The sequence below is a fragment of the Bubalus kerabau genome, chromosome 17 (genome assembly GCF_029407905.1).
Source record: "Bubalus kerabau isolate K-KA32 ecotype Philippines breed swamp buffalo chromosome 17, PCC_UOA_SB_1v2, whole genome shotgun sequence".
Lineage (NCBI taxonomy): Eukaryota > Metazoa > Chordata > Mammalia > Artiodactyla > Bovidae > Bubalus > Bubalus kerabau.
In genome coordinates, this window is record NC_073640.1 from 23997384 (window position 1) to 24010800 (window position 13417).

Here is a 13417-nt window from a genome sequence, read left to right on the forward strand (position 1 = left end):
ATGTTTTTCTGGAATTCTCTTCCTTTTTCCATGATCCAGTGGATGTTGGCAATTTGATCTCTGGTTCCTCTGCCTTTTCTAAAACCAGCTTGAACATCTGGAAGTTCATGGTTCATGTATTGCTGAAGCCTGGCTTGGAGAATTTTGAGCATTACTTTACTAGCATGTGAGATGAGTGCAATTGTGTGGTAGTTTGAGCATTCTTTGGCATTGCCTTTCTTTGGGATTGGAATGAAAACTGACCTTTTCCAGTCCTGTGGCCACTGTTGACGTTTCCAAATTTGCTGGCATATTGAGTGCAACACTTTCACAGCATCATCTTTCAGGATTTGAAATAGCTCAACTGGAATTCCATCACCTCCACTAGCTTTGTTCATAGTGATGCTTTCTAAGGCCCACTTGACTTCACATTCCAGGATGTCTGGCTCTAGGTGAGTGATCACACCATCGTGATTATCTGGGTCGTGAAGATCTTTTTTGTACCATTCGTCTGTGTATTCTTGCCGCCTCTTTTTAATATCTTCTGCTTCTGTTAGGTCCATACCATTTCTGTCCTTTATCAAGCCCATCTTTGCATGAAATGTTCTCTTGGTATCTCTAATTTTCTTGAAGAGATCTTTAGTCTTTCCCATTCTGTTGTTTTCCTCTATTTCTTTGCATTGATTGCTGAGGAAGACTTTCTTATCTTTTCTTGCTATTCTTTGGAACTCTACATTCAGATGCTTATACCTTTCCTTTTCTCCTTTGCTTTTCGCTTCTCTTCTTTTCACGGCTATTTGTAAGGCCTCCCCAGACAGCCATTTTGCTTTTTTGCATTTCTTTTCCATGAGGATGGTCTTGATCCCTGTCTCCTGTACAATGTCATGAACCTCTGGAAGTTCACAGTTCACATATTGCTGAAGCCTGGTTTGGAGAATTTTGAGCATTACCTTACTAGTGTGTGAGATGAATGCAGTTGTGTGGTAGTTTGAGCATTCTTTGGCATTGCCTTTCTTTGGGATTGGAATGAAAACTGACCTTTTCCAGTCCTGTGGCCACTGCTGAGTTTTCCAAATTTGCTGACATATTGCGTGCAGCACTTTCACAGGATCATCTTTTAGGGTTTGAAATAGCTTAACTGGAATTCCATCACCTCTGCTATCTTTGTTCGTAGTAATGCTTCCTTAGGCCCACTTGACTTCACATTCCAGAATGTCTGGCTCTAGGTAAGTGATCACACCATCGTGATTATCTGGGTCATGAAGATCTTTTTGTATAGTTCTTCTGTGTATTCTTGCCACCTCTTCTTAAAATCTTCTGCTTCTGTTAGGTCCATACCATTTCTGTCCTTTATTGAGCCCATCTTTGCATGAAATGTTTCCTTGGAATCTCTAATTTTCTTCAAGAGATCTCTGCTGCTCAGTCACTTCAGTCGTGTCCAACTCTGTGCGACCCCATAGAGGGTAGCCTACCAGGCTCCCCGGTCCCTGGGATTCCCCAGGCAAGCACACTGGAGTGGGTTGCCATTTCCTTCTCCAATGCATGAAAGTGAAAAGTGAAAGTGAAGTTGCTCAGTCATGTCGGACTCCTAGTGACCCCATGGACTGCAGCCCACTAGGCTCCTCCATCCATGGGATTTTCCAGGCAAGAATACAGGAGTGGGGTGCCATTGCCTTCTCCATGAAGAGATCTCTAGTCTTTCCTATTCTATTGTCTTCCTCTATTTCTTTGTCCTTTTAGACTTTGTTAATCCATTAAACCTAAAGACCTGCGTGCTGAGTCACTCAGTCCTGTCTGACTCTTTGCAACAACCCTATGGACTGTAGCTCACCAGGCTCCCCTGTGCCTGTGATTCTCCAGGCGAAAATACTGGAGTGGGTTCCCATTCCCTCCTCCAGGGGATCCTAAAGACAAAATATTCAAAGCAGAAAAATGGATTTCCCTGTTGCTGAGGGCAGACAGATCTTAGTTTTCATATGCCACCTCAAACTCCAAGAAATTAGGGTGAAAAAGAAAGTAGGATTATGCAGGAATGGGGAGCAGGTCTCTCTGTAAACCATTGCCCCACATTTGTGTATCCATCACCGCCTTTATTCTCCAGTCCCAGCAGTCACCACTCTATCTGAAGAGCCTCTGGATAGGGAATATGCTGAGGGGAGGAATTCTTTGTTACTAGACTTTTAATATTTCTCTGGGATTCCCTGATTGCTAAGCAGGTAAAGAATCCAGCTGCAAATGCAAGGAGACACAGGAGACACAGGTTTGATCCCTGGGTTGGGAAGATCCCCTGGAGGAGGGGCACAGTGACCCACTCCGGTATTCTTGCCTGGGAAAATCCCATGGACAGAGGAGCCTGGTAGGCTACAGTTCACAGGGTTGCAAAGAGTTGGACCCACCTGAAGTGACTGAGCAGATTAATATCTCTAGAACTGAGCACACAGCCAAGCACAAAGAAACTACATAATATGTATTTGTTGAAAAAACAAAAACAAGAAAAGTGATGATCTCCGCATCAGGTATCAGCCGACTCTTGGTGTAACACGACCTGAAAAACAGCACTGTCTCCACCTTCAGCAAACAAGAGGATCAGTCCTGCAGGTCAACGTATCTTGTCGACCTGTAAGTGTTCTCACGCTAGACCTGGTATTACAGTGATATCTGCAGCCAAAATGTTCATGCTTTGTTTTCCGTGACAAGAGTATGAGGTGATCAAAATGGGAAATGTTTTAAGGGACATACACCAAAAAATTATCTAAACAAAAACAAACTCTTCTTGTATACTTACTCTTTTTGTTTGTTTTCCCCCATTCTTCAAAAATTTTAGCCAAATGGTGAGAATATGCACACGCACACTCTGCAGTTTTCACCTCCATCCTCTCACTTCCCATAGACCTGTTTACCATCACCTCCATCTAGAAGACAGGAGATCTGGATTCCATTTTAAATCTTCTACTGACCAGTTAGGTAAGCCTTAAGCATCTCCAGATCCCTAAGACCCTGCTTATTCATCTGTGGAATAGGATTGATAATTTCATCCTTACTTTATGAGATTGCTCATTGCATCCAATAATACAATGAATAAGAAGACATTTGAGCAGAAATAATATCTCATCTGGTGAAAGACATTATTTTACTAAAAATTTCTTTGGGAGGATTCCTAAATGGAAAGCACTTTTAGCAACAAGGTCATGGATAAGCTCAAAAGTGCTGCATCAGACTGTCAGTGGTAGCAAGGAGCTGGATGTCACTGGATATCCATAATTCGATGTGGAGGTGGGTAAAACGTGGTGTATGACAGTGAAATACTACACAGCAGTTGAAAATAATGAACTCCAGCGACAGAGCAGAATCGCATCGCGTAAACCAAGTTAGAAGTAGAGCACGGTTTATCAAACAATATCATAATTCAGATTCAAAGCAAACACATGGAAGGCAACACTGGTGTCTTTCAAGGCTGCATTCTCCATACATGTATAAATATATATAAAGTGGGTCGGAAGGAGTGTGTGCATTTAAGATATTAGCAAGGACATCTCTAGGCAAGATAGGCATGGGACTAGAGATGAAAAGAGATGCAGAACACAATCAGAAATGAAATAAAAATGGTTCAAAGACTCAGATGATAGTATGCGGGAACTGAGGAATAAGAATGACCAAATCTCTGCACTTGATATATAAATACTAATTTTTTTTCCAGGAGGTAAAAAAGCGCTTGTATTAATTTACCAGGGATGTCACAATGAGCTACCACAAACTGAATGGCTTACAGAACAGAAATTTGTTATCTCACAGTTCTGGAGGCTAGCAGTCTGAAGCAAGGTGTAGGCAGGGTGAGTACCCTCTGAGGTTTGAGAGAAGGATCCATTTCAGGCTTCTTTCCTTGGCTTGTAGGTTGCCATCTGAATGTTCACACGGTTCACATTTCTTCCGGGTAAACCTGTCTGTCTCCAGATTTCCCCCTTTTAATAAGGACATTGATCATTTTGGTGAAGAGTTCATCCAGTGAAGACTTCATTGCCAAATAAGTTCACATTCTAAGGTATCGAGGATTAGGACTTCAACTTACAGATTTGGCAGGGGCACAATTCAACCTCTAACAGAGATATATCTCAAAGACAACTTAGACAAGCATGAATATGATGATCTAAAAATTATTTTGGATGTCTCAAACTATGGTCCTGGAGATCATAAAACATTGAAGTTGAAAATTAAGGAGTTATGATAAGTATTTCTTTAATTATGAGCACAAAAGCAATGTGTATAAATAGGTATGTTATGTAATTCATGATTTTTAATACGTATGTCTAAACCAATCAAAGGAACATAATAAAATATTTGACTGTTTCTAAATATATCTAAAAGTTTATAAATTAAGTTAGCTATAAAACTTTAAAAATCTTCTCCTTAGGAAGTTAAAGGATCATCCGAAAGTCAGCTCTCTTTGTATGAGAATATATATCTGTAGGTTTAGCTAGAAAAGTGTATATTTACTCAAATCTGGCTTTCCTAGCCAGGTATCTTCTCTACAAGGGGCCCCCTCCTTACCCATTAAGAATTAATCACTCTGTTTTCTGGATGACAACTTGTTTATTTATTCTCTTGTTGTATGCTATAGTCATTTAAAAATACACATTTGTCTTCTGTATTAAATTATGACTTTCTTAGGGGAGAAGACTGTGTCTCAGTCACCTTTGAAGTGTAACACCTGACCCATTTTTCCTAGATGCATAATAAATATTGTGGAACTGAACTCAGCCTTTGCTTCAAGATTTCCTTTTCTTTAATTAAATATGTAATACATGTTTCTTACAGAAAATTTAAGCAGTGTAGATTTTTAGATTGTCTGGAAGAATGCTTTCTAACAAAATATAGGCCATGTAGTATATTTGACCCTCTCAACAGTATATCTTGTATAATAAATAGTTTTCTTCATTGTTACATTTAATGGCTGTACCATGTTCTACTAAATGGATGTTGTAATTTATTTAACCTAGTACTTCAATATTAATTAAGTATTTATTTTCAAGTTTTCAGCATTGGAAATGCAAGTAGAAACAGATAGAAACTTATAAGACTTTAACAGTGGCCAAGTATAACTAAAATAAATAATAATATAAAAGACTTGAATAGCATAAGTATAAGAAAGATCAGATCTTGAGGGTAAACATTAAAATGTCCTTCCCAAAAACAGAAAAATTTTCTTTTCTCTAAAGCATCATACAATAAATAGCTTATGAAAAGTGAACCCTATTTCACAGAAAAAAAAACTTTCCAAAAGATATAAAGAATACAGATCACATTCTCAGATTTTTTTCAATAAAATAAGAAACTGACAATAAAAATAAAGAACAAGTCCTCTTCTCTGAAATTAAAAAACAATCCATTTAACATTCTCAGGTAAAAGTTGAAATGTAAACCAAAATGGCATAAGTCTAAAAATATTAAATTGTAGAATGTGCTACCTGTCAGAATCTCTGGGATAATAATAAAGTGATAATCATAGAAAAATTATAGCCTTAAATATTTATGCCAATAAAAATAAAGCCATTAAAACAAATTTCCATCACAAAATAGTAAAAAAAAAAAAAAGAAGAAGAAGAAGAAGAAGTGAAAGGAAGCAGAATAGAAATAGTAAAGATAAAAGCATAGTTAATGAGATAATATCCAGAATGCAGTTAAGAAGTAAATCAAGGATGATTTCCTTTTTAAAAAATCAACAGATACACAAACCACTCAGTAATCTAATCATGATGAAATGGCTGGTGGGAAGAGATGGGTTGGGGAGAATACAAATACATATACATAAAGTACTATGTTGACTTTGTAATACTTGAGGAAGATCCAGGTGAAGATGTCTACAAGTGTGGACGTGTGTGTCTGAAGCTCAGGAAAGAGCTGCAGGCTGGAAATAGGAACTTTACAGCCCATAAAGGTGAGTGAGTGAGATAGACTATTGTCTGGCTATCTCCTATTCACTCAGGTCCATTCTTTGTCCCTTTCCTGCTAGTTGTAGTACATTTCCTGAGCGTCATTGACTACTAGCTTCGGCCTGGCTTCACCCAGTGGGAGACTCTGGAGGAGACAGGAGGGCAGAGATGGGAAAAGTCAGGGTATTGCTTCCTGTCTGTTTCCATTCACTTCTCCCACAGTGGTTGCCCCTTCCTCTGGGGCCCAGCTCCGGGCCCAGCTCTGGCTGTGGCTCAAGCTTTCACAGGCAGCCCTGGCTCTGGGATGTAGACCCTGCCACCTGCTCCCATTATACCTCCAAGCCTAGGAGTGCCGGAGGTTTCCCCTTGTTGCTACTCTCTAGGTTGTCTCAAGTTCCTGCATTCAGCTTTGCCATTCTCCCCACCCTTTTCCTGGTTTTCCTGGTGGCCCAGAGAGGAAAGAATCCACCTGCAATGCAAGAGACCCAGATTCGATCCCTGGGTTGGGAAGATCCCCTGGAAAAGGGAATGGCTACCCACTCCACTATTCTTGCCTCGAGAATTCTGTGGACAGAGGAGCCTGGATGACTACAGTCCAAGGCGTAGAAAAGAGTCAGACATGACTAAGGACTAACCTTCTCACTTTCTACCTTTTTATAACCAGTTGCACTTATTAACTTGACCTCTGTTAGACTATCTGGTGTTGGTTCTATTTTCTGAGTAAGACACTTAAGTGTCAGTTTCCCACTGCTGAGCAAGAAGGGAAGAATTGATAATCCAAACTGGGAAGCCCCAACATTCAAGGGTCAGACAGAAGAAAAGGAGCCATCAATGAGGCAGAAAGAAAAATAGGAAACTCCATACAGTGGTCCTTGTGATTCTCTCTCTTTCCCTCATAACAAAGCTGTATTTGGGGACTTCTCTGGTGGTTCAGTGGCTAAGACTTCATGTTCCCAATTCAGAGAGCCTGGGTTTGATCCTGGCCTGGGAGCTAGATTCCACAAGCTGCAATTGAAGACCCCTCATGTCACAGCAAAGATGGAAAATCCTGCAAGCTGCAACTAAGACTTGGTGCAGCCAAATAAATTTTAAAAAATTAAAAAACCAAAATATTTTCATTGGTGTCCCCCAGAAACAAAATATTAAGCACCAAAGGAGAAATGGCAGGAAGATACTGGGGTCCTGCCTCTCAAACTCCCTCCATATATCCAGGACACTCACTGTCTCTTGGAAAAAGGACCCTCAGCCAGACATAATATTTTCCTTAGTTTACTGCCTTAGCTATCATTTAATTGCCTGTGGTTTATATCTTATATATTCAGTGGTTATGCAACTGAAAATGTAACCATTGAGGCACTTAACAAAGAAGACAAATATTAACACACACTGCATGAGAAACTCAGATTAAAGAAAGTGATTTTACATTTCATCAGAATTCCTGCCCCCGCCCCCAAACTACTGGATAAAGCTTGGGTACACATGCTGAGGGCAAATTCTCTTCCACCTAAGCTTAACTATGCATTTTTTTCCCCATCAAAAGATCTGCATAGCAGGGCTTATAAAATCATCTAACTAAATGTGCCTCATTAACCTGTATTTATCTGTGTTGAGTACCTGGTGATCCCTGATGTTTCTGAAATTGATTCTCTCCCTCCAGGTGAGTCTGAAAGAAACCTGGGCTGAGGAAACTTTAATGGATCTGTTGACATTTCCAAAGATCTTAAATGCCAATCCCTCTTCCCTGACTACTAGTTCCCATCCATTTTACTTGTTCCTGTGGGAGTTACAAATCGCTTTATCTTTGCCTCCAAGCAGAAGCTATGACCTAACAGGGAACTTTGACCTCCCCACAGCTGCCCAGAACTCCTGCAGCCCGTCAGAGGGATCTGGTGGTCTCAATGACAGATGACACTGCAGTCAGGAAGTGAGCAAAAATTAATTGTGTTTTCAGGAACTGTGCAATGTAGTCCCTGCAGGATAAGAAGCAGGACTATAAAAGACAGAGCCCATGGGACATCCAGGTTTCCCTGGTGGCTCAATGATAAAGAATCCGCCTACCAATGCAAGAGACACAGGTTCGAACCCTGGGTCCAGAAGATCCCCTGGAGTGGGAAACAGCAATCCACTCCAGTAGTCTTGCCTGGGAAATCTCATAGACAGAGGAGCCTGGCAGGCTACAGTCCATGGGGTCGCAAAAGAGTCAGACACAACTTAGCAACTAAATGACAACAACATGAGACATTCTCTGGCTGTATTCACAGCTGCCCAAGCTTCCTGGACAGTGCCCCCAGCTGACCTGGTGGTGGATGTTCCATGAGGGCAGGAACCCACTTTGCTTCAATGCTCCCAAGCCTTTGCCCATAGTAAGCGCTCAAAAACTATTCATTGAATGGCTGAAGGAATGGATCTCAAGTAAACTTAATGTTACTTATTTAGAATGGCAAATGTAGACACCAACTTTCAAATCTGAAGAGAATTAAAAATCATCTAGGTTTCTGCCTTCTTTTGGAGGTAAATATGGTATCATAACCAGCCTTTGGAATCAGACAAGCACTCCACATGTAAAAATGTCGTCTCTGAGTGAGTGACTGACTGAATTGCTCCAAGACTCAATTTCCTCATCTGTAAAATGGGATAATAGGTACATTACAGGGTTGTTGTCAGAATTAGATGACATAACACATGTTATTTATTAAGAAGAGTGATCACTTCTCAATATATATTAACTCTCATTGCTTAGATCAGGGAATTTGGTTTAAGTTTACATATATATTTTTTGTTTTTTGAAAAATGGGAACTTCTTTCCCAGGCAAAATATTGGTAGAAACCTCACTAATATGAAACAGATTGGACCTTGGTAGACTCTGGTAGGGGTGGGGACTCACAGATTTCTAGTCAGTTTTTTTCTTGTCCCGGGAGGTGGCCCCAGAGTCCTTTCCAGTAAAACCTACGTTTCTGGAGAAAATCATATTGTATTTACCTGGATCACTCCTCTCATTCCATAGTCAAGGACACTGACCCTCAGAGAGGGGAAGTGACTGACCTAAGATCACACAGCAAATCTCTGACTCAAGGTTCCTGGATTTTCCTCTCTGCTTTTCCACTGCCTCCTGTAGAAATAACCTAGTCTTCTCCTTCTAGAAATATCTCTTTTTGGTGTTAGACCAGCTCATTGAGGTCTCTTCTCTTGATTAGGAGTCCTAATGCTATTTGCCTGCCTTCAATGTCCCCTCATATTAAGTTATTATTTCAGTGTATTATACCAAATAACTTGCTGAGATGGATAAAGACAGGGTAGTACCTTGCATCTGGCATTGAGAACACATCCAGTTTCACTGTGGTCACTTGTCTTTTTCTGTAATTTGTCACTTTGAAAATAAGCCAGAAATGTAAGAACTCCTTAGCAAACCTCAGAGAAATGGTGACTTGCAGAATGTTTCCCTCTGAGGTCACAAATAAATCAGGATGCCTGATACCACTACTTCTACTAAACATTGGAATGAGGTTCCTGGGTACTATGATAAGGCAAGAAAATAAAAAGACAGAAATTTAAAAGAAAGAAATAAAATAATCACTATTTATAGATGACTTCGTTTCTTATAAGAAAATTTTTTTTAATTTGCAAAACATTAGAATAAATTAGTGAATCTAGCAAAGTCTCTGGTCATAAAGTCAATACACAAAATTCAACTTATTGTTAGCTACCAGCAACAAAGAAAAAGAAAATAAAATTTTAAAAACTGACTGAAAACATCAAAGCATTAAGAATAAATCGAATGAAAGATATGTAAGACTTCCATGATAAGAACTACATAACATTGAGAAATATTAAAAATAATCTAAAAACAATAACATAATGAGCACTTTGATGTTGTATGCCAAACACCCTGGTAGACTGAGCATACAAGTCATTTATGCTCTTGAGCTTGCAGTCTGGTGGGATAATCAATAACCATAACCATGCAAATTAAATGTTATATTGCAAACATGGGAAGGGCTACCGAGGAAGGTACATGGTGTTTCTGAGAGCTTTAGAGATCGGCCCCAGTCAAAGAACTAGGGAAGAGTTCTCAAGGAGAGTGCTGAAGAAGAAAATCAGTTAAATAAATGAAGAGAAAAGAACATTCCAAACAAAGGCAAAAGCATGTGCAAAGAACAAATATGAACTATAATTGAATCAACCATTCTTGGTATGGGAGCTACAGTGTCTCAGATGGTAAAGAATCCGCCTATAATGCAGGAGATCCGGGTTTGATTGCTGAGTCAGGAAGATCCCCTGGAGAAGAGAATGGCAACCCACTCCAGAATTCTTGCCTAGAGAATTCCATGGACAGAGGAGTCTCGCAGGCTATAGTCCATGGGGTCACAAGGAGTCAGATAAGACTAAGCAACTAACACTTTCACTTTCACATTTTCTTGGTATTGATGGTTATTTAGGTCATGTGGTAGACTGTCTGCCAAAGAGGCTGCAAAGATTCCCTTCCCTTGGGTAGTACCCTATTATATGGGCTCTGGGCTACTCCATGTGACTTGCTTTGGCCAATGGAAAGATAGCAAACGTTGATAGAAATGGAGACTTAAAAAAATGTTGTATGCTGGGGCTTCCTCTCTTCTTTTGTACTTAGAACTCTGAGACCACCACATGAACAAGCTCAGGCTAGACTACTCAAGGTTAAGAGACTACGTGGAGCACAGAGCAGCTATTTCAACTGACCATCCAGCCTGTCAACCTCCAGACACCATCCAAGCAAGACCTTCCAACTGCAAAAAGACAGCTAATCACAGACATAAGAAAGTCCAAAAAGTGGGACTTCCCTGGCAGTCCAGTGGTTAAGACTCTGTGCTTCCACTGGAGAGGGCACAGGTTTGATCCTTAGTTGGGGAACTAAGATGCCACATGCTATGAGCCACGGCTAAAAGAAAAAATAAATAAATAAAAGGAGAATGTTTTTGAAAAAATAAAGTAAAAAAAAAAAAGTCAAAAAGCCAAGTCAGCTGAGACTAGAAGAACCACCCAGCTAACTCATAGAATCATGAGCTAAATAAAATGGTTGTTATTTTAAGCCATTATAGTTTAGAGTAGTTGTTAGGCAGTAAAAGCTACCTGCTGCAGGTGGTCTGCAGTTTTCTGCTCTGACCAGCAGTGCATCAGGAAATGGCTTTGCATATACATCTTAGTGTACCTGGCACATAGCAAGCCCCTAGTAATTGGTACTATTATTATTATTTAGATAAATTAGGAAACTGCGCAGATGAAGAAACTGAGATATAGCTAAATTAAACTGAAATTCCAAATGCACACATGGGGAGGGAGATATTTGGGGATTAGTAGCCGGTTCTTCAAACTCAATTTAACATTTATTCAAATCCACCATCGTCTTGTTTTGCTAAGTGGAGCAAAAGCAACACAAATTTCAAAGTCAAAAATTAAAAAAGTTCCAATTCAGTTTGCTGGGTTGCAATGAGTCTACATTGTTAAAAACATATGCTGTTTATTCCTGACAACAAACCGGAGCTTGTCAGGATTTTAAGAAGTGTGTTCCCACAAGAAAGACCACTGGGAAGTTTGGCTTCAGTTTCAGCAGAGAAATATTGCTGTCCCCCAGGAAGGAAATGTATACAAACATTTTTCTGCTACCTGATTGGTCTAATAGTAGCCACAAATCATGAAGGGTTAAACAAAGATTATGAATTCTCTTCTGCAGGGGACGGTAAAGTTTATTTTTTTGTCCAGTTTGTAGAATTACAAAAATATTACTTTCCTAGAACTTGGAAGGAGAGTTTTGCAGATAACATGAATTTCAGGAAAATATTTTTGCCATTAATTATGTCATAAGCAAAAGAGTAAAATAAACTGTTTATTATCACATATAAAATGCTTTTGATCAGTCAACTGAAAAACTAATTTCATTTTCTCATTACACTGCCTCAGGCATCCTTTAACGTCAATTTTTATTACACCAAAAGCAAGGAAATTAAAATGATCAGTTAGGGTGCAGAGAGAAACATTTGCTTCAGAATTTTTTTAAGTGAGAATAATAAAGCACTGAACCTCTTTATCATTCATAATAATCACAACTCATCTGATGAGGGAAGAATTCTGTTCGAAGGGTCCAGGATACCATCTCAACCTAACCCTCTCCTGGAACCCTCAGAGTTGCTCAGCAGTGAAAGATGTACCAGAGGCCCTGTTCATGTCGAGGTTGTGTTAAATTTCCAGCCCAATTGGTTCAAAGTTTCACAGATAGACTAGAGAAAGGAGAGGGCTCTATTTTTACCCAAAGAAGCTAAAGGAGAAAGCTTTGCAGGAGACTGGGGAAGCATGGGCTTGGTCTCAGTCTTTGGGCTCAGAAGCTGATTTTATGGAAGAAAAATAATTTGATAAAAAATAAGAAGTTAGGAGACACATTTTCGGAACTTGGCCCTGCACCTTTCAAACTATGTGATCATGGGCTCCATTCACTGGCTGAGTGTCCTGACTCACCACAGCGTTATAGAGCATTAACAAGCTATGTATGTGAAAGCACTTTGTAAGTCATAATCAGAGCCCCTTTTACAATGGTTGTTGAGATCACAATGCCTGGGCTGGGGTGGACAGAAGACTTCGCTGCTTCTAATGGAGGATCATTGACTATGTACAGAGCTCTTGCTTTTTGGTTATAGAGGAAGAAGTTATTCTGCTGTAGTGGGGGGATGGGAAAGGAAGAAAGAAGGCCTTGGCAAGGGAGTGTTGACAGAACCTCTGTCAGCTGGAATGATCTGAATGAGTGTCCCGCAGCAAAAGGGATGGGGAGAAACTGAAAGAGCCATAGCTGCGTGGGACCTATGCCAATGTCCTGATCCAGGGTCTGGATGACAAAGCTGTTGAGGGGTCTTGTCCTCTGACCCACTTCTCCACATACACTGGATATACATCCTCAGTGTCAGTAGTTGGATGCTGTTGCATTTCAGGAAACACAGGTGGTGATGCAAGCCTTGACAAGATGGCCAAGGCAGAAGGCAAAGAGGAGACTGGCTCTTCAGTACGCAGAGCTGTCCCTGCCCCAAATCTGGGACTGTCCTAAAAAGCTCTGGCCAAATTCCCTTATTATAACTGCTGTGCCTCGTAAGAGAAATGAATATTAGCTAAGACCACAGCCTGTCCACTCTGGCTACACACAGGCTCAGTAGAGAAGCACTGTCCTCTGAGAAGTCAACAAACATCCCCATTTTCCCAATAGTCAAGGCATAGATTTTTGAGCCTGTACACTCTTAAGTAGCTCTGTATGCCACTACTGCTAAGTCACTTCAGTCATGTCCGACTCTGTGGTACCCCATAGACAGGCAGCCCACCAGGTGCCCCCATCCCTGGGATTCTCCAGGCAAGAACACTGGAGTAGGTTGCCATGTCCTTCTCCAATGCATGAAAGTGAAAAGTGAAAGTGAAGTCGCTCAGTCGTATCAGATTCCTAGCAACCCCATGGGCCGCAGCCTACCAGGCTCCTTCATCCATGGGATTTTCCAGGCAAGAG

At 40.4% G+C, this 13417-nt stretch overlaps 1 long non-coding RNA gene across 3 annotated transcripts in view; it reads right to left on the reverse strand.

The window, feature by feature from the left end:
* Window positions 1-2947: 2947 nt before the first annotated feature.
* The window catches only part of LOC129632503 (uncharacterized), a 38905-nt gene continuing 28435 nt past the window's right edge, over window positions 2948-13417 (reverse strand). For all 3 annotated transcript variants that reach the window (XR_008704565.1, XR_008704564.1, XR_008704566.1), the window contains one exon: window positions 2948-3938. This is a non-coding gene — a long non-coding RNA (uncharacterized LOC129632503). The remainder of the gene's footprint in view (window positions 3939-13417) is intronic.